This window comes from Mustela putorius, unplaced genomic scaffold (assembly GCF_011764305.1).
Source record: "Mustela putorius furo isolate JIRA1106 unplaced genomic scaffold, ASM1176430v1.1 tig00000083_pilon_pilon_pilon, whole genome shotgun sequence".
In the NCBI taxonomy this organism is placed as follows: domain Eukaryota; kingdom Metazoa; phylum Chordata; class Mammalia; order Carnivora; family Mustelidae; genus Mustela; species Mustela putorius.
Window position 1 is genome coordinate 33,694,173 of NW_025421273.1, and position 19,281 is coordinate 33,713,453.

General features: G+C 35.4%; 1 pseudogene; it reads right to left on the reverse strand.

The window, feature by feature from the left end:
* Positions 1 to 14,629: 14,629 nt before the first annotated feature.
* LOC101689699 lies at positions 14,630 to 18,687 on the reverse strand (annotated as a pseudogene).
* Between the last annotated feature and the right edge of the window lie 594 nt (positions 18,688 to 19,281).

The window sequence follows — 19,281 nt, forward strand, 5'->3', positions numbered from 1 at the left end:
GGTGCCGTGGTTCCAGAGGTTTATTGTTGTTGGCATTCTTTCACTTGTTCTATTGGAGGAGGAGGCATGATGTGTTTTCTTCTCCGAATTTTCAGTGGCCTAAGTCCTTTCTGTTTCAAAGTGTTCAACTCTGGGGGCTTGGGGACCTACTTATCAGCAATTTCAGGTGAGCCTGAAGAACTGTAGACATTTTCCCAGTTGTGGCTATTACATGGCAAGTGTTCTAATGTGGATTATATTTTTTATGTTTCAAAATAAAACCAGATAAAACATAGCAAGATGGAGTGATGTTTTAAATTCTGTGTTCCAGTGATTACATGGCATGTAAGCGTCAGGGGCCTTCCTCCTCATATTGGGCACTTTTTCTCGTTTCATCTTCTGAACATGAAATAGTCTTGGCTCTAGAGTCTACACATCTGAATATCTGAGAAAGGAGAACTTTTTAATAGAGGAGACGGGATTTTGCTATTAACTTTTTGTTGTATCTTTTGCCTTGCAAGTATATTTCAGGAATGTTATGCCTTAGATATTTTGTTTTAAAAAGAAAAAAAAAATTGAACTAATATACCAGCCCTTTTGAAATGTCATTTCTGGAAGTCACTCTCTGCCTAATACTACACTTTGGGAGATGACATTTTTAACAGTACAATAGCAACAACGAGAAAATGCTAAAAACCAATTAAAAAAAAAAAAAAACCTGCTTGGCGGGAGTATAGTGGAAAGTGTGAGGAGGAGATTTCCAGAGATCCCTTAATAATTTTAATACACAAGTAAGACATCAGCTACCAATGTCTTTTGCTAAGGGTTTTGCAATTTCAATTAACTTTAGATATGACTGCCTACCTTTACATTTTTATTATGATGGAAACAACATAAAGCAGTTATATATACTTGCCCAGGATATGTTATACAATAAATTACCCATAAGTGTCTCTATAAATATAGACATTGTACTTAGGATGTTGAATTAATCCAAAATTTTAATCCAAGAGAACTAGCACTTTGATAACCCTGCCCCTTAAATCTAGCACTCAAATGAGGAACCTGCATTCCTCATTTGCCAGGTAAATTGCTCTATATGGGTATTTTAAACTGTTTTCCTCCAAGGTTAAAGGAGTACAAGACACTTTAAGTTTTTGCAGTTTTGACTAACACATATGTGGATGCTAATAGTCTCCACAGCAATTTTTTTACCCCAATATTACTTCTCTAAAAATCTTCAAAAATATGGTCAAAGAGGTGGCATTTATTTTATTGTTAAAATCACAGGCTAAAACTATAAGCTATGCAGCAATTTGATGTGCATCTAATTACTAGTAGAGTTCTTTAACTGTGAAGATATCACTGATACAGCTAAAGGGATTTTGGGTTTTGTCCTTACTTACTATTTAGCATTTGAGGGACACTCAGATTTCAAGTAAGCATTTGCCATGTTGAAAATATATTAATATAAGAGTGAATAGTAGGGCACCTTTCTGTCTCAGTCTGTAGAAGATGCGACTCTGAATCTCAGGGTGGGAAGTTTGAGCCCCATGTTGAGCCCCATGTTTATTACTTAATAAATGAAGAAGAATGAATGAATAGTATCATAATTATTATCATTTTTTAAATCCTATGCTGGTGGTTCAGGGAATAGAAATCAACAATAGAGATTTTTTTCGTTCATTACTTAAAGTAAGATTTTTTCCCAAATTTTCATTTTCTCTTCCAGAATATTTAAGAGTCTACAAACTTTAAGCATTTTTTTTTTCCTTTTCAATAATTGTAGGCTTTAGCCGGGAGGTGTACCTTGCATACATTTTAATTATAGCAATAGAAAAAGTCACAAACTTTACATCACTTCACTGTTTATTAAGCTGATCAGATAGCACAGCTATATCCTCACTCTAATCCCATTACTGAATAACAAACAAAACAAAACAAACAAACAGAAAACAGAGAAAAAAAAGCTGTAGACAGGGATAAATGTTTCACCTGATTGGATTTATTCAAAGCATTAGCTAAATACCAAAGCCTCTTTATCCTGAGCCCTGTTTGTTAGTCCAAAAAACAAAACACAAAACTTTTTCTGCATGGCATTTTCTTATGTGAGAAAGAAATCTGAGTACATGTGATTTTCACTATCTTTAGAGGAAGGAAGATTGCCTAGACAAGTGGTTCTAACTTTTTTGCTTATTCTCAAACCTTTGCTGTAGGAATATAATCATTAAGTATCATGGTGATTTTTATACCACTTAATCTCTTCTTTGGGTCACTTCAATTCTACAGAATATTTTTGGAGAATTTAACTATCTTCAAAGGATTCTAAATAATCCATAGACATTGGAATTGTGACATATGTCAACATTAAGATCTCAAATCACTATCTGGGCAAATAACATAATAGTAAAAATTTCCCATGAAAACTCTTAAATTGCCCATAACATATAGGTACTATCTGCTGTTCTGAAAAGTCACGTTTAAAACTTCGGATCCAGGGGCGCCTGGGTGGCTCAGTGTGTTAAGCCGCTGCCTTCAGCTCAGGTCATGATCTCAGGGTCCTGGGATCGAATCCCGAATCGGGCTCTCTGCTCAGCAGGGAGCCTGCTTCTCTCTCTCTCTCTGCCTGCCTCTCCATCTACTTGTGATTTCTCTCTGTCAAATAAATAAATAAAAATCTTAAAAAAAACAAAACAAAACAAAAAAAAAAAACTTCGGATCCAATGAACTAGGTAGGAATCAGCAAACTACAGCCCATGAACTAAATCTTGTCTGTCTTCTGCTTGTTTTTATAAATAAAGTTTTATTGGAATAGACCCATTTCATCTATGAGTTGAGTCATTACAACAAAGAACACCTAGACTGCAAAGCCTGAAATACTTTTGATTTAGCCTTTTATAGAAAGTTTGTCAATCTCTGAATTTTATTTTAAGAAAGACCAAAAGGAAATGAGAAGGTGAGTGGTGGAGGAACAATGGGAAGGGGCAGAGGGATAAGGAGAATCTTAAGCAGGCTCCATGCCCAGCACGAAGTACAACAGGAGGCTCCATCTCACAATGAGATCATGGCCTAGCCGAAATCAAGAGTCAGATGCTTAACCAACTGCACTGCCCAGATGCCCCTTTTCAGAGCATTCTGGTTTTAAATTCCTAGTGATGAATGCAAATTGCCAAAGAATTCCAAAATATGCTAGCTTTCCTAAAAGGTTTATTTCATTTGGTTTTAATGGTAAGTCTTTATAAACTTAGTAAGTATATTTCTCTCTTTCTCTCTTTTTACCCTATAGTGTAATTCCTGAATAAAACATAGCAAGAGAAAGGTGTTTACTGTGACATTAATGAAGTATCAGTTTCAGGGCTCTCACTTAAATGAACCCTTTCCAATACCTTCAAAGAACCCTAGCAATGAGTTAGTTCTATTTATTTACAAACTCTTTAAAATATAGTACTTTCACTGAAGTTAGTTAATATGGTCTTCTTCTACTCCAAATTGCCTTAATTGTCTAGGTGTCAGATTGGCCTTGGGACTTTTTTCCTTGATTCAAGTAAAGAGATATTGAACTGGAGATACATTTAATTTAAATTTAATGGGGTATATTTATGTGTTCCATGTATGAATAGTCAGTTAGCCATTCCAGTATAGGTATCGCTCTTAAGAATACTTATACCTTGATTTGTCCAACTTACCCTATATTAGATTCAAATCTCATCGCTTGAAGTATAATTGTGGTGGCAGCCAAATTTTGTGGCTGGTGGAGGAGACACAAGGTCAGAAATATCCAGAGGCAGAAGCCCCAGAAAATTATTCTAATCATCAATATGTGAAATAACAAATGAAAAATTCATTTCCAATATGTGTCCATTAGGTACTGAAGTTGTTTCACAACCCTGAGATCAAAACCTGAGCTGAGATCAAGAGTTAGTTGCTTAACTGCCTGAGCCACACAGATGCCCGCTACAGAAGTTCTCTTTTTAATAGAAGTTTTCTTAATTTGATAACATTGTTTAAAGTGTACATCTCATCAAGAGTAGAATTACAAAGCCAGTGGGAACTTAATCACTTTTTGTTATCATAAACAAAATCAAATTTTGATAAACCCTGAAAAGAAAAATCTACATGATCTTTGTATTTTAAATACGAAAATCAAAATAGTATCATAAAACTATTTGAAGAAGTGACCAATCAGTGTGCAGCCTAAGAGATAGGAAAAGAGATGTGGCACCTAGAAAATGATGTTATTTTTCTACATTCCTTCAATTCCATGGTGTTTGCTATTTTATTTGTCTTTTCAGTTTTCCTCAAAGGCTAAAATATCTTAACTTCCTGGATTCCCTCTCCAGTGCCAATGGTATTTTATTGAAGATTGAGACTGGTAACCACAATTGAAGAATGGGTCTTTCAAAAGATTGTAAGACCCGAGTCTCTGTCTTTGATTTGAATTTGGTTATAATGGTCAAAGTCTGTATGCATGCAGTACAACTGAAATTAAAATCAAATAACGATATCCATTCTCCAGAATTCACCTTAGTGCATTCTATTTCTAACCAATACTTAAGTTCAGTAGGAAGTTACTCTCTCTAGAAACACTGATTGTGAATGTTTTAGAACTATTCATGTTCAAAACCTCAATGTCCCATAAAACCAATTAGAACAGGCACATGCCTGTCATGCTGTAAGGTTATATAATCACTGGCTGGCAAATTTCATGGTCTGAAAACCCATGCTTTGTTTTTTTTTTTCTCTTTCTTCTCATTTAAATGTTGACCTAAAAAGGAATGGATCATTCTTAAATGTGATTTCAGCTCAGCTACTGGCATAAACTTGGGACTTGGAACATTATTATTGTTAGTTCTAATAATAAAATATTCAAGAATGCTGACAGACTGCTAGGTGCAAATCCGTATTAAATCTGTCTTTACTGAGTTTGTTTTAAGAAGATGCAGTACTGCATATGAAATGTAGGATTGTGGAATCCAAATAATCCAACTTATGTCAAAACTAAACAAATCATCTACTATGGCTTCGAGAAAATAATAATAATAATAGTCTGTCTAGAGAACATTATCTATAGCAACATGTGAACAAAATTCTTCTATGAATACATTAGCATGCAAGTATAAATCTTGCAAGGTATGGATTCTGCTTACTCTCAGTCCCCAGGTTTTTAAAACTTCTTTGATAACCTAATATACCAACTTGAGATATGCATTTACTGACTAAGGGATTTCAAGCTTCAGAAATGCTGGGCTGCCAACTTCCCAATCCTTCTTACTCCTGCATTAATTAATATAAACTCATGCTTCGCAGAGTTTGCATAAAGTACAGTATGCTTGCTATCTATTCTATAATGAAAAAGCTGAATGTAGGATCTCAGAAAGTAGGATGTTATAAATATCTCCTTCACCATCCCTTGCAAACAGATTAAAGTTCTAGTGACAGAAAGGAGAGTAAACCTCGGGCAGAGAAATCATTTTCCTATTAAAAAGAAATGTGATGTCCACTTTTGGACTCCTCTCAGAATTATCCTAAGAAACCTGGACAGGACCCAGAACAGAATAACGAGAATTATTACGGGAAAATCTGACATTCCTCTGCTGCAGTAGACTTGTACATAATTATGTCCAACACCCGTATCAACTGACAGTTGCATTTTACTTCAGCTGAAAGGATAGAAATTGAAGTAGGGACTTCAGTGAATACAACCTCCAGATGTTTTTGCTTGATAAGGAAAAAAAAAGCTAATTTAACTATATGCAAAACATGTGACATTCATGATACTTGGTAATTGTTTTGGGGGTTGCATCCTCGTATAGAGGATGAGGGGATTCACTGGAAACACAATAGATTTGGAGAATATATTACAAAGTATTTAAGTCCCTTTATCTTTTCTGATAGTGTTCATTTTACCCTGTAATTTCTGGGTTCTATATGACAAAATCAGATAAGGTTTTTTTGTTTGTTTGTTTTTGTTTTTGGGTTGAGTTTGTTTGTTTGTTTGTTTGTTAGTTTTTGATGCCTCTGGTCTTCTTGATGTGTCAGTGTAATGGCTCATTGTGTCTGAAAATTCTATAGCTTGATACCATTTTTTTTTTCCATTTCCCTGACACCTTTGAATCAGGAACATCAAACTTCTAGCCATCATTGGAGACAGAACGTTCCTCCCCACATCACAGCATCAGCATGGCTCTGGTCTTACAGAGAAATCCTAGAGAACAAGTCCCTGGGTACTCTTTTATGTGGAATGAGTATGTGATTGACAATTCTGAATTGGTGGTATATTTTTCCAGGAGACCTTTTATTTCATCCAAGTCTAATCACACCAATTTTTTGAAAGACATTGGGTTAAAAGAATAAAACACAACTCTGCCTTCAAACAGTTCATATTCTGTTACAAAAAATAAATAAATAAAACAACAACAACAACAAAAAAAACCCCACACAAATAAACCAAATCTGGTAATACAGCAGAACTTATAGGGGTGCTTGGGTGGCTCAGTCATTAAGCATTTGCCTTTAGCTCAGGTCATGATCTCAGGGTCCTGGGATCGAACCCCATATAGGGTTCCCTTCTCCTCTGGAAGCCTGTTTCTACCTCTCCCACTCCCCCTGCCTGGGTTCCCTCTCTTGCTATGTCTGTCTTCATCAAATAAATAATAAAATCTTTTAAAAATACAACAGAATTTATGCTATAATGCATTATATATGAAATGTATAATGAAATTTGCACCAGGTGCTCAGAGAACAACTAGTTATAGGACATTTCACTCAGCCTGGATGAATCAAAGTAAACTTCCTTGAGTGGATGATACATGGTTTTAGTCTTGAAAGATGAGTAGGGAATACAAGATAGAAAAGAAATCCAGACGGAGGGAACAAATACAAATGTCAGCCAGCTTGAGGAATCATGATTTTTTTTTGGGAAGAAACTGCAAATAGTTTAATTTGGCACATGCAGATGGCAAATAGAGAACATTTCATAAAGAGACACAGCATTGATTTGTAGATTGAACTTTATCCTGAAAAAATGAGGAACCATGGATGGACTTTAGGGGATAAAAAAAGAAAGGACAAGATAAGATTTATATTTTAAATGTATTGCTTTGTATATTTAATATAAAAAATGGATGAAGGGAATTGCTAGTTGAAGGAGACAAATGAGTTAAGTGATAGCACTCTTAATGTAAGTACTGAAATATAGATTATGTCAAAGAATTGTTAAAAGGGTTAGTTGAGGATGACAGGACTAGGATGGGAATTCTGGTTTGCCACTCACTAAGTATGTAATTTAGATAAAACATTTTACCTTTTTAGGTTATTGCTTCTGTTTTAATAAAACTTTTGAGGAATTAAACATAGCAGTATATGCAAAGTTCTTACTATAATCCCTAGAACATATTATCTAATAAAAATGTAAGAAATGCACTTAAATAATGATTTCCAATGATGGGAACAATAATGACCAAAAAAAAAAAAAAAAAAGAAATACTCATGAGTAATTCATCAAATATTGTGGTAAAATGTAAACGAAATTCGTGAGTAAGTTCTTGTAAAGAGAATGACACAAAGATGCTCCCGTAGATTAAAAACACAAGCAAAATAAAATTATAAGAATCCCCTCCTTGCAACAGTAATCACAACAGCAACAACCAAAAACTTTAATGAATTTGATTCTTTCTTTGTGATGACATAGTATTTACTGAGCAACTACTATCCAACAGGCATTTGGCTGAACTGCTTACATACATAATCATTACAGCTAGCCAATATTCTTACATCATTTTATCTTGTAAATTTGGGGGAAAATACAGATTCAAAAGTAGGAGGGAAAAAAAACGATGCCTCACTTATTAGGAGGAGAGAGAGGGAGGAGAAGGTGAGGACAGGGAAGGAGAAAACAAATAGATGCATAGGAAGAAAGGATCAACATGTGTTAAACATTTCCCAAGCATGAGGCACTATTTTGGGCATAATGAATCTGGGTAGCAACACTGCAAAATATAAGGGATTGTTGCTATTTTGTGATTTAGGAAACAGAAACTCCAGAAGGTTAATGGATGAAATCCATACAAATGTGAGGACATTGTGATCAAAAATAAAGAAAACAACAAACAAACAAACCAAACACTGGCTCCAGAGACCATCTTCTCAAGGCAGAGTTTGATGAAGTCTTGGAGGTTGTCCTGGGAGGTTTGATTTAACCAGTTTTGCAGGCAAATTAGCAGTGTAGTGGCCAATAACGCTTTTTGGTAAGCTTGCTCTGCTAGGATGCTTAGTAAAATAGCCCCTAGCCTGAAATAGTTAAAAGTCAATCAAAAATAATTTAAGGAATGAGAGACATTAGACCAACTGTTGCTGTTGACAGGACCTGGGTATGCCATGATACTGTTTTATTTCAATCATGGATCAGGTAGTTTAGGTCAGGGAGAGAGGACAGTTGATTTCCATGGTGTAAAATATTTCTCAATGAAAAACCCCTTCAGTTAAGAATCACTAAAGACTATGAAGACTGGATATTAAAAAAAAAGAAAAAAGAAAAAAAGAAAGAAAAAAAAATCTGTACATTAAGACAAAAAAGTATTGCCAGAGGCAGTTTGCGAAGAAATTACATCTGGGTGCAGTGAAAAGAATCCTAAGAGGAAAAGGTTCATTCACTGAGTGAGCTCTTTAGGGGAGCTATTATTTGATTAAGCAAGCTATTTATTTAAATAGAACGCGTTATAGGACTAGTTTAATCCGGCCCTGAAGGCTATTTTAATGGGTCTGAGTATTGCTTCTGCAAAATAGATCTGATATTTTGATCACTGCCAATTTAATCACAGGATAAACCCCTTTACTGCAAGTCATGCTAAGCTTCTGGTCAAATTGAGAGGACATTTAAGAGGGGTTAGGACTAGAAAGTCTAGCCTGGTCCTAGGTGGCCTTTCTTTTATTCTTTTTTCCAGAAGATTTTAGGAGAACCCAATTTATTGATGAACTGAAACATCTCAGAAGCAATGGGAAAATAATATTGGAATTAAATGACACCTGCTGAGAAAGGCCTATCAATAGGGGGAAAAAAAAAAAAGGATCTCCCTGTTGTGATGGTACCTGTGATGAAACGTTGATTAGCTGAGCCAAAGATGGCACCACAATGCTAATGTATAAATTAGTCAATCCAGTTCTGGCAATCATAAAGGTTTTAGGAATTGTGTTTTATTAAAAAAATAATAATAATAAAAGATGTATTTATTTGAGAGAGAGCAAGGGGCTGAGAGGGAGCCCAGCATGGGGCTCAGTCCAGGATCAGGACCTGAATGGAAATAGAGAGTTGGATGTTCAACCAACTAAGCCACCCAGGTGCCCTGGTAATTATGTTAATCAAAAGAGGTTAGAGGGAATTTTTAAGGCTAACATAATAATGGAAGAGTACACAATACACAAAGAAGATTTGATATTCGAAGTATTTGAAAATGTTCCAAATGATAACATATCGGATGTATATTCAGCTGATATGCCCTATTATATGTGTCTGAGTTGTTTACGATCTGTCCTTTTTAATGGGTGTTCATACTATACTATATTACATTGTTAACAATTCTGAATGTCATCCTGGCAATGAGAGATAGCATTTATTTTCAAAACTGACAGCTTGCATGTTTATCTAACGCAAAGCAAAAAACAAAACACCAGAAAGATAAACATGTATTTTAACAGTTGTTATCATTTCAGGAGGGATACTGGATTGTGAGAAAGAACAAAATGGGAAATATCAGGCTGGTTATATATACTTCTCTATTGTTTTGACTATTTGAAACAAGAATGTAAATTTACTGATGACCTAAAAAAAAAAAAAAAGTACGTTTATATATTGTTAAAAATAAAATAAAATATATTTTATATAATTAAATTGGGAACAATAAGAAATAAGCAACTTTATAAACTATAAATAATTCATTATAGAAGTAAAATATCTTATGATTTGTTTTCCATAGGGAGCTGATGGACAAAATTGCCAACATTTGGTATATGTACCCATTTACTTATGTTTTTGTTTCTTTTGTTAGTGTTTTACAGTTTTTAGCATATAAATCTTGAACATATTTTGTGGGATTTCCACTTGAGTGATTCATTTTGTGCAACAATTCTATATGATATTGCTTTTAATTGTAATGTCTAGGTGCTTATTGCTACTAGGTTGAAATACAATTGACTTTTGTACATTGATCTTGTGTCAAACTTCCAGAACTCACTTATTAGTTCTACAGGTTTCCTATAGATTCTTAGGGTAAGCCTACCCAGACAATTATGCCATCTGGAAATGATGGTTTTATTTCTTCTTTAATGAACTGTATGTCTTTCATTTTCTTTCCTTGCCTTATTAAACTGGACAGAATATTTTTCACTGTGTAAAATAGTAGTGATGAGGCAGACATCTTTCCCTTATTCCTGATCACAGTAAGAAGGCATTCACCATTGCAGATAATGTCAGCTGTGGAATTTTTGTACATAATCTTTATCAGTTTGAGAAATTTGACCTTTATCTCAATTTTTCTGAAAATTCTAATTATCAGTAGAAACTAAATATAGCAAATGCTTTTTCTGCATTGATTGATAGGATCATGCAATTTTTCCTTTTTGCCTGTTAATTTGATTGCTCACATTTATTGATTTTCAAATATTGAACAAGTCTTAACCTCCTCTAACATACTAGATATAAACCCTACTTTATCATTATGTATATCATGTATCATTTTATATATATATATACACACATATATGTGTGTATATATATATATATAATTCTTTTTTGTATGTTGGTGAATTTTACTTGCTCAGTTTTTAAAAAAATGTGTTTATATTCATGAAGGATATGAACTTATAGTTTTCTTCTTTTTTTTTGAATACTTTTATCTTTATCTGATTTCAGTATCAGGGTAATTGTAGCCTCATAAAATTAATTAAATGTTCTATCCATTTTAGTTTTCTGGAATAGGTTAGGAAAGATTGTGTAGGACTATATAGAAATCTCTAGAGAAACCAGCTATGCCTGAGGGGTTTTTTGTTTGTTTTTTTGGAAAGTGGTATTCAAATTATAAACTTATTTTCCTAAACAACATAAGAGCTTCTCAAATTATTTGTTTAATATACATGAGAATGTAGTTTAGTAACTTTCTGGATTAGTTTTCTGTTTTCAATTTTAATGATTTATACTCTTTATAGTTTTCTTTATTCTGTTTGGTTTAAGTTTATTTATTTTTTTCTTTTTTTAGTTCCTGAGGTAAGAGTTTAGACTATTGACCTGAGATTTTGCCTCTTTTTAATGCACGCCTTAATGCTATAAATTTCTCTTGGCACTAATTTAATTGTATTATGATATGATGTATGTTGATTTTTTTATGAACATATAATGTATTATTTGCCCCAGTATGTTGATTTTCTTTAGTAATTGTGTATATTTTTTTAATTTCCCTTTGAGACTTCCTCTTTACTATATGGATTATGTAGTAGTGTGTGGTTTTATTTCCACATGTTTGGATATTCTCCTTTCTTTTCCCATTATTGCTTTACAGCTTGATATTATTGTAGTTGTAGAACACACTATCTGATACAAATCCTTTAATTCTTTTTCAAGTTTGTTTTATGGAACAATACAAGGTTTATTTCGCTACATTTCCTAGGGGCAATTGAAGATAATGTGTGTTCTGCTGTTGTTGAGTGGGATGTTCTTGATTATATCTTAACAGTTGGTAGTGCTCTTATGTTCCTCTAAATCCTGGCTGATTTTGGCTAGTTACTCTATCAATTATTGATACAGAGATGTTAACTTTTGTAAATATAAGTGTGAATTTTTCTGGGTCTCCCTTCAATTCCATTGGTTTGGCTTTCCATCTTCTGCAGTTTTACTAGGTCTTATTGATAGGATTATCCTGTTTTATTTGAAAATACTCCTGTTGGGGCGCCTGGGTGGCTCAGTGGCTTAAAGCCTCTGCCTTTGGCTCAGGTCATGATCCCAGAGTCCTGGGATCGAGTCCTGGGATCAAGCCCTGCATCCGGGTGTCTGTTCCCCGGGGAGCCGCCTTCTGCCTCTCTCTGCCTGCCTCTCAGCCTCCTTGTGATCTCTGTCTGTCAAATAAATAAATAAAATCTTTAAAAAATAAATATAAGTAAAATTCTCCTGTCTCTGGTAATTGTCTTTAATCCGAAATCTATTCTACTTGTTACAGCCATTACTGTTTCCTTTAATGTTTGTATAATATATATTTTCTCAACTTCCATTTTCAAACTGCTTATTTTGTTACACTTGAAATGAGTCTTTTGCAGAGATCATTTAGATAGACCATGCTTGCTTTTTAAATTTTTTTAAAATTAAAGATTATTTTTGAGAGTGAGAGAGAAAGGACACTAGAAAGCACAAATAAGGGCAGGGCAGAGGGAGAAGCAGACTCCCCATTGAGCAGGGAGCCAGGTGCAGGTTCCATCCTAGGACCCCAGGATCAGGACCAGAGCCAAAGGCAGATGCTTAACTGAACTGATTGACCCACCCAGGGAATCCATTTATTTTTGTTGTTTTTTGGTTTTTTGCTTTTTTTAAAAATTGACTCTGACATGCTCTATTAATTGAAATATTTTGAACTTTTATATTAACGTGATTATTGATATGTTAAGGTTTATGGTAGAAAAAAAGGATAATGCCTATCCAAAGATATCCACACCAGAATGACTTGGACCTATGAATAAACTACTTTAAGTTACAAAGGGAATTTTGCAGTGTGATTAAATTAAGGATATTGAGGTGACAAATTTACCCTGTATTATTCTAGTGGGCCTAGTATAGTCAAAAGGATCTTTTGATCCTTGGAGGCATCTTTTGACTCATGGAGGCAGGATGGTCAGAAAAAGAAGGAGAGGCAGTGGGTGCCTGGGTGGCTCAGTGGGTTAAGCCATTGCCTTCGGCTCAGGTCATGATCTCAGGGTCCTGGGATCAAGTCCCGCATTGGGCTCTCTGCTCAGCAGGGAGCCTGTTTCCCTCTCTCTCTTTCTGCCTGCCTCTCTGCCTACTTGTGATCTCTCTCTATCAAATAAATAAATAAAATCTTTAAAAAAAAAAAAAAAAGAAGGAGAGGCAGTAATGGAAGCAAAGAGTGGAATGATGCCATGGCAAGGATGGAACCACAAGCCAAGAAATGCAGGGTGCCTTTAGAAACAGGAAAGGCCAAGAAATAGTTTTCTCTTGGAGCTTCTGGAAGGAACCAGACAAGCTTGGAACCAGACACCTTGACCTTAACCTAGTGAGAATGACTTTGGATCCCTGACCAGCAGAATTATAAGATTAAACATTTGTATTGTTTTAAGCCACTATTCTTGTGTCATTTAGTACAGTAACAATAGAAAAATAATACAGAGCTAACGTCTGGAATTTTATATTTTTTTTCCTGTTTGTTCCCTTTTATTTGTTTCCTTCTCTGTTATATCCACATTCTTGTGTGTTATTTGACGATTTGTTTTTAGAATTCTACTCTGATTTATCTGTGGATATTTTAAAAAAGGTTAATTGATGCCCAGTTTTATTGGTTTTGAAAAACAGGGGAGCACTTATCTGAAAATATAGCTAAGTGCATTCTTATTTATGATTACTTATATTCATGCACTGAAAATATTTATTATTTGGACCAATCCTGTGATATGCCATTTGTTATAAAATGAAGTTCTTACAATGAGTGTGGGCAATTTGTCCTTTTCAGATAATGGAAGAATGTATCAAATCTTCATTTATTTTCCAAACATTAAAAAAAATAAACAAAAATTAAAAAAAAAAATTCAAGTCTGGTAAGTCATGAAGACCCAACACCCATAGCTCTCCTCCTCAGACATCCACTTCTGCAGGGGCACAATATGTTTGCTAACTTTAAAATGCTTACTCTTTAAAAACAGATCGTTTTTACACAGCTGTACAAAATTCTTAAGGTTTCTTTGGCAATGGAGTATAATGGAATTTTACAACTATATAAAAATTGTCTTTGTTCAAAGAACAGTATTTTACTGTGTGTACATAGTTGACCGACAAAATTCTCTACCACACAGCATTCTAATTAACTGATGAAATAAGGTACCTCTACAGGGATATTATAGGATTTCCAGAAAGAAAGAAAGGAAGGAAGAAAGAAAGAAAGAGAGAGAGAGAGAGAAAGAGAAAGAGGAGAGGAGAGGAGAGGAGGGAGTGAGGGAGGAAAGAAGGAAGGAAGGAAAGATGGAAGGAAGGGACACACACATGCGCACACAAACTTCTATAGCTCAAAACACAGTATCATGGCCTATCTGCAGGCACCTTACAATAATTGGCAAATACAATTTAGTGATAAGAAAATCCTTTCAGTGATGAAAAAATACTTCTAAGTCCCACTGAAGTACTGCTGTAGTTTAACTATACATAAGAAATTGCTAAACTCTCGCTATTCCAAATATATTTAATGCTCATTTTTCAAGATAAGCCTAACCAACCCCCTGAAAAGTAACTGCATTGTATCTTTGAAGTTAAGCAGAAAAACAAATATACACACAGTACTGGTGACAAATATACAGCAGAGTTTCTTCATTCTTTTCAAAGACTGAAACCAATTCTCAGGACCAGGAAGACTAGAAATTCACCTATTTTCAAAGATTTGTTTGTAGACTACGCAGCAACTTTGTTGTCTTTTCTGTATCAAAATCTGAAAACTCCTTGTCCCACCCAAGAATTCCTCTGAACACACCATGAAATCCCCAGAGGTGGTGATGCTCCCACCTCTGCCACCACCACGCTCTTGGCCACAAGGAAACCAAGACCTCCTCTGCCTCTGTAGTCCCTGTAGTTATGGTTTGGACAAAGTGTAATTCCAAAGATTTTGGCATTTAATCTTCTTTCTTCAGCTCCAGTTGGTCTCTGTTCCCTATTATCATCACAAGAAATATTATCAAAGAAGGATTTGTTTTTGTCATAATAGTAATTAGGTCCAAGTAGATCTCCTTCATCTGCATTTCCTTCACTGTTTTTGGTGAGTATCAACTTCTAAGTCTTTTATCTTCACCATTTATAGGGTTCTCCTACTCCTCAAGTTTATCTACTTTGAACTCAAGTTTATAAGGAAACTATCAATTTCCTCCTTGTTAAAATGTGCATTCACACTTTCAAGGTAAAAATGTTTCTCAAATTTCATTAGACTGTCTTGAACACCACATTGGCCCTGCCACCTTGACAACCCAACACTCTCTCTTTGGAACCAAAAGAGCACCTGGAACTATTTGTTTGTTACTGTCATTTTGGGATTGTTCATTTTCTGGTCTTGAAATTTTGTGTGTTTCAGTGCACCTGTGCTCTTGATTTTCTGTTGCTTTTTGGCTGACAGATAGTAAAGGCCTGATTGATATGGGGTCCTTCTCCCAACAGGTGCTGGAGCAGGTAAGTGAGCAGAGGTGGTCTGTATTGCTTGTTTCATGGTTGGGCTTTTTCTCAAAGGTCCTAACTGAGGGCTTGAACAACCTTGATACAGGTGTGTTTTTAGACACTGTGCATCGTGGATAAAGGCAGAACCAACTGCTACATTGAGATACACTACCACTATTTGATGTTTCTTGTCCAAAGAATGTCAAAGAGCTTTCAGCAACATCGATAGCACTGAACTGCTGCCCAACTAATGAACTTCAAATGAATTGACTGTGCTTTGACATCCTGCAGAGAAGTCCATAGGGACCCAATGCCTAGAATGAAGAAATAGATGAGCTTAGTGGAAACAATGATAGCTAAGTCTGGCTCGACGAACATTGTGGGTTTAGTGACTCATAAACAGTGAGGTCTTTAATATCACTCCCATGGAATATGATGTATTCAAAGACTTCATCTGGAGGTGGGATTGGACGAATTGTTGGTCTGTCTTTCTGACCAAAGACATAAATTTGGTGAGGGCAACACTGGACATCAATGGTGCAGAGGATGCCCTTGCAGCAGATCTCCACCTTCAAGATAAGGCTCATCTTACTGCCTATATAAGGAACATCCCCACTTGTGGTATCATTGTCACTGTTACCTGCTCAGAGAGGCTGCTCACACTCCTGTTGAAGCTCTTCAAGCCTGCTAGCTCTGTCGGTACCGGCCCCAGGCTCCTCTATATGTAGACTTCTTCTTTTTCTTTCTTTCTTTCTTTCTTTTTTTTTTTTTTTAAGATTTCTTTATTTATTTCAGAGAGGAACCTTGTGAGTGGTGGAAGGAAGGGCAGAGGGAGAGAAAGAACCCTTGAGCAGACTGTCCTCTGACTATGGAGCCTGATGTGAGGCTCCATCCCAGGATCCAGAGATCATGACCTGAGCAAAATTTAAGATCTGCGGCTTAAGTGACTGAGCACTCAAGCTCCCTTATCTGTGGATTTTTAATGTGTTTCTTTGTATAGCTTTTTTAGTGTTTTTTGTAGGTATTGTACACATATTATATACATGTATTTATATATATAATATAAAATACATAATATGTGTAATGAATAAATTATCAAAGTGTACTAATACTCTAATTTTGCCAGCTGGAATGAATATATAAATCTTCCTTCCTTTACTTAAATTTATCTTCCTCTGTTTATAATATAGTTGTGTTAAGTATTTCCTCTACATGCACTTAGAAACACATCAGTGTCATAATTTTTGCTTCAATGTTAAATGTAATTTATAGAACTTGAGAAAAAGAAAATCTGTTGTATGTATCCCTACTTTTGCCTATCATGTTTTTTTTCTGCCTTACTGATATTTCTGATATTTCAAGCCCTCTCTCTCTTTCTTCCTTTCTCTCTTTCCTTCTTTTCTTTTCCAGTTAGAGAATTTTCTGTAGCTATTCTTTTAGAGGACTTCTGTTTGTAATACATTCATTTAGTTTGTCCTAATGTGTTAATTTCTTGATTTCTTCTTCATTCTTGAAAGATATTTTTACTTGGTATAGGATTCTGGGTTGGCAATCTTTTCTAAGTTCCTCCCCCCCCCCCCCCCCCCCCCCAGCTCTGGAAAAATTATGTGTCACTTCATTTTTGTTCTCCAAAAAATTATGTTCTCTATAGTTTCTGAAGTCATTTAATATTTATTTATTTATTTATTTACCAGCAGATAAGGATTTGCTTCTCTTACTACTTTCAAGGTGGTTGGTTTGTTTTAGTCTTGATTTTCAGAAGTTTTACTACTATATCTTCTTTGAGTTTATCTTTTTCAAATTTGCTTTTGTTGAATCTGTAAGTTTATATATTCTGTCAAACTTGGGAAGTTTTTGCCATTACTTCTCTGAGTATTTCTTAGAGGCACCTTTTCTTCCCTCTCCTTCCAGGACTCTGATGATGCAAATGTTTCCACTTTCATGATAGCCCCAAAGATCCCTGAGACTCTGTTCATTCTGCTGTTGAACTTATTTATTTATTCATTTTCATTTCTATTCTTTTATTTTCCCGTTCTAAAATTTCTATTTGGTTCTTATATATAATTTCTATGTCTTTTTTTACTTTGTTTTTGCTTTAATTTGTTTCAAATACTGGCCCATTGAAGCATTTTAATGATGACTGCTTTAAAAGCTCTGTCAGATAATTCTAGTATCTCTGTCATTTCTGTGTTGACATCTACTGATTCATTCAATTTGAGTTTTACCTGGTTCTTGATATGATGAGTGAGTTTCATTGAAACCCGGTTACTTTCAGTTTTATGTTAACAGAATATGGATCCTATTTAAATCATCTGTATTAGATAGCATATACTGACAGAATGTATGTCGGAAGAAGAAGAGGAGGTTTCATAGTATTATTTTCAGGAGGAGATAGCAGTTCATTTTTTCCACTTTCCTTCATTCACACCTAGTGAAGGGGTGAACTTGCTGTTGCTGAGTCAATGTGGAGATTCTTACTCCCCAGTAGAGCTCTACTGTTATCTCCCTAGAGAGGTAAGAATAATTCACTACTATTCTCCCTGACATTGCCTCATCACTACTGGAGCTTGTGAGAGTCTTCATTCTCTTCTGAGAACAATAGTGGCTAAAGTATAAGGTACCTCATTACCTCCAGCTAGGGATTGAAATCTAGGTTTGCCCACATGAACTTCAATAACACTGAGGTAGAAGTAGGGAGGAGGGCTCATTATAGCTTGAAGAGTATGAAAGTCTAAGCTGACCCTTCAGCCTTTGCTACCTGACTTCTATGGAGCCACAGTTTCTTTTCTGTGATGTCTGACTTCAGTAGAGCAGTTTCCAACTTAAAATTTTCAGTCTTACTTGGTTGCGTATTTCCTGGTCCTTTGTCTAGAGAGGGAAGGCTCTTGTGGGGCTTTAATGTCCATGTCCATTGATAGTTTTGGGTAGAAAGTTTTTTCAGCTCCATGTTGGGAACATATGAGGCAAAAAAACAAACCCAGGAAATTCACAATTAAATTATTCCTTGGGTCTCAAAACCTTTAGCCATCTGTCTTTTCTCCCTCCTTCAGAGTCTTCTTATGTTTGCTTTAATATGGAATTGTTTGGATTATACATTTTGTTATATTTATTATATGGCAATATGTACCTCTGGACACAGACATCACTTGTGTCCCATGTCGTGTAATCTCAGCTCACATTTTACATCATCTCTTGCTTCAGCAAGCAGCTTCCTGCAGTTGTAACTTACAGTGCTTTGACTCACTACTCCATGCAACTTTGTCTTCATTCCCTGGACTTCTGTCATAACCTGTCCAGCATTCAGTCATGTTTGTCTTGGAAGTGTGAGACATTTTATGTAACAATCCTTGAACGTGGATGATAGAGATCAAAGGATAAATTCTCTCCTCTCCCAGGCCTCTGTGGATCATTCTTTTTTTTTTTTTAATATTTTATTTATTTATTTGACAAACAGAGATCACAAGTAGGCAGAGATCAGGCAGAGATAGGAGGAAGCAGGCTCCCGCTGAGCAGAGAGCCCAATGTGGGGCTCGATCCCAGGACCCTGGGATCATGACTGAGCCGAAGGCAGAGGCTTTAACCCACTGAGCCACCCAGGCGCCCCTCTGTGGATCATTCTAAGGCACATCTAGACAGATCCTCAAAAGATCCAGCAAGATGGAATCTCAGAGGCCTCCTGTTTAACCAACTGGAGAATACACCTCAGTATTGGCCTTTCCTAATTCCTGTTTTACAGTTCCTCATCTCTAAATTCTGTTTCTGGAACACCTACCAAATAAACCCTTGGCTCAGATTCTGATTACCAGCAGCAACCTAGTGTAAGACATATGTTTTACAGAAAAAAAAAAAATAGAGCAATATCATGTTTGACCTATGGAAAGCAGTTGAGAGCATAAATCACT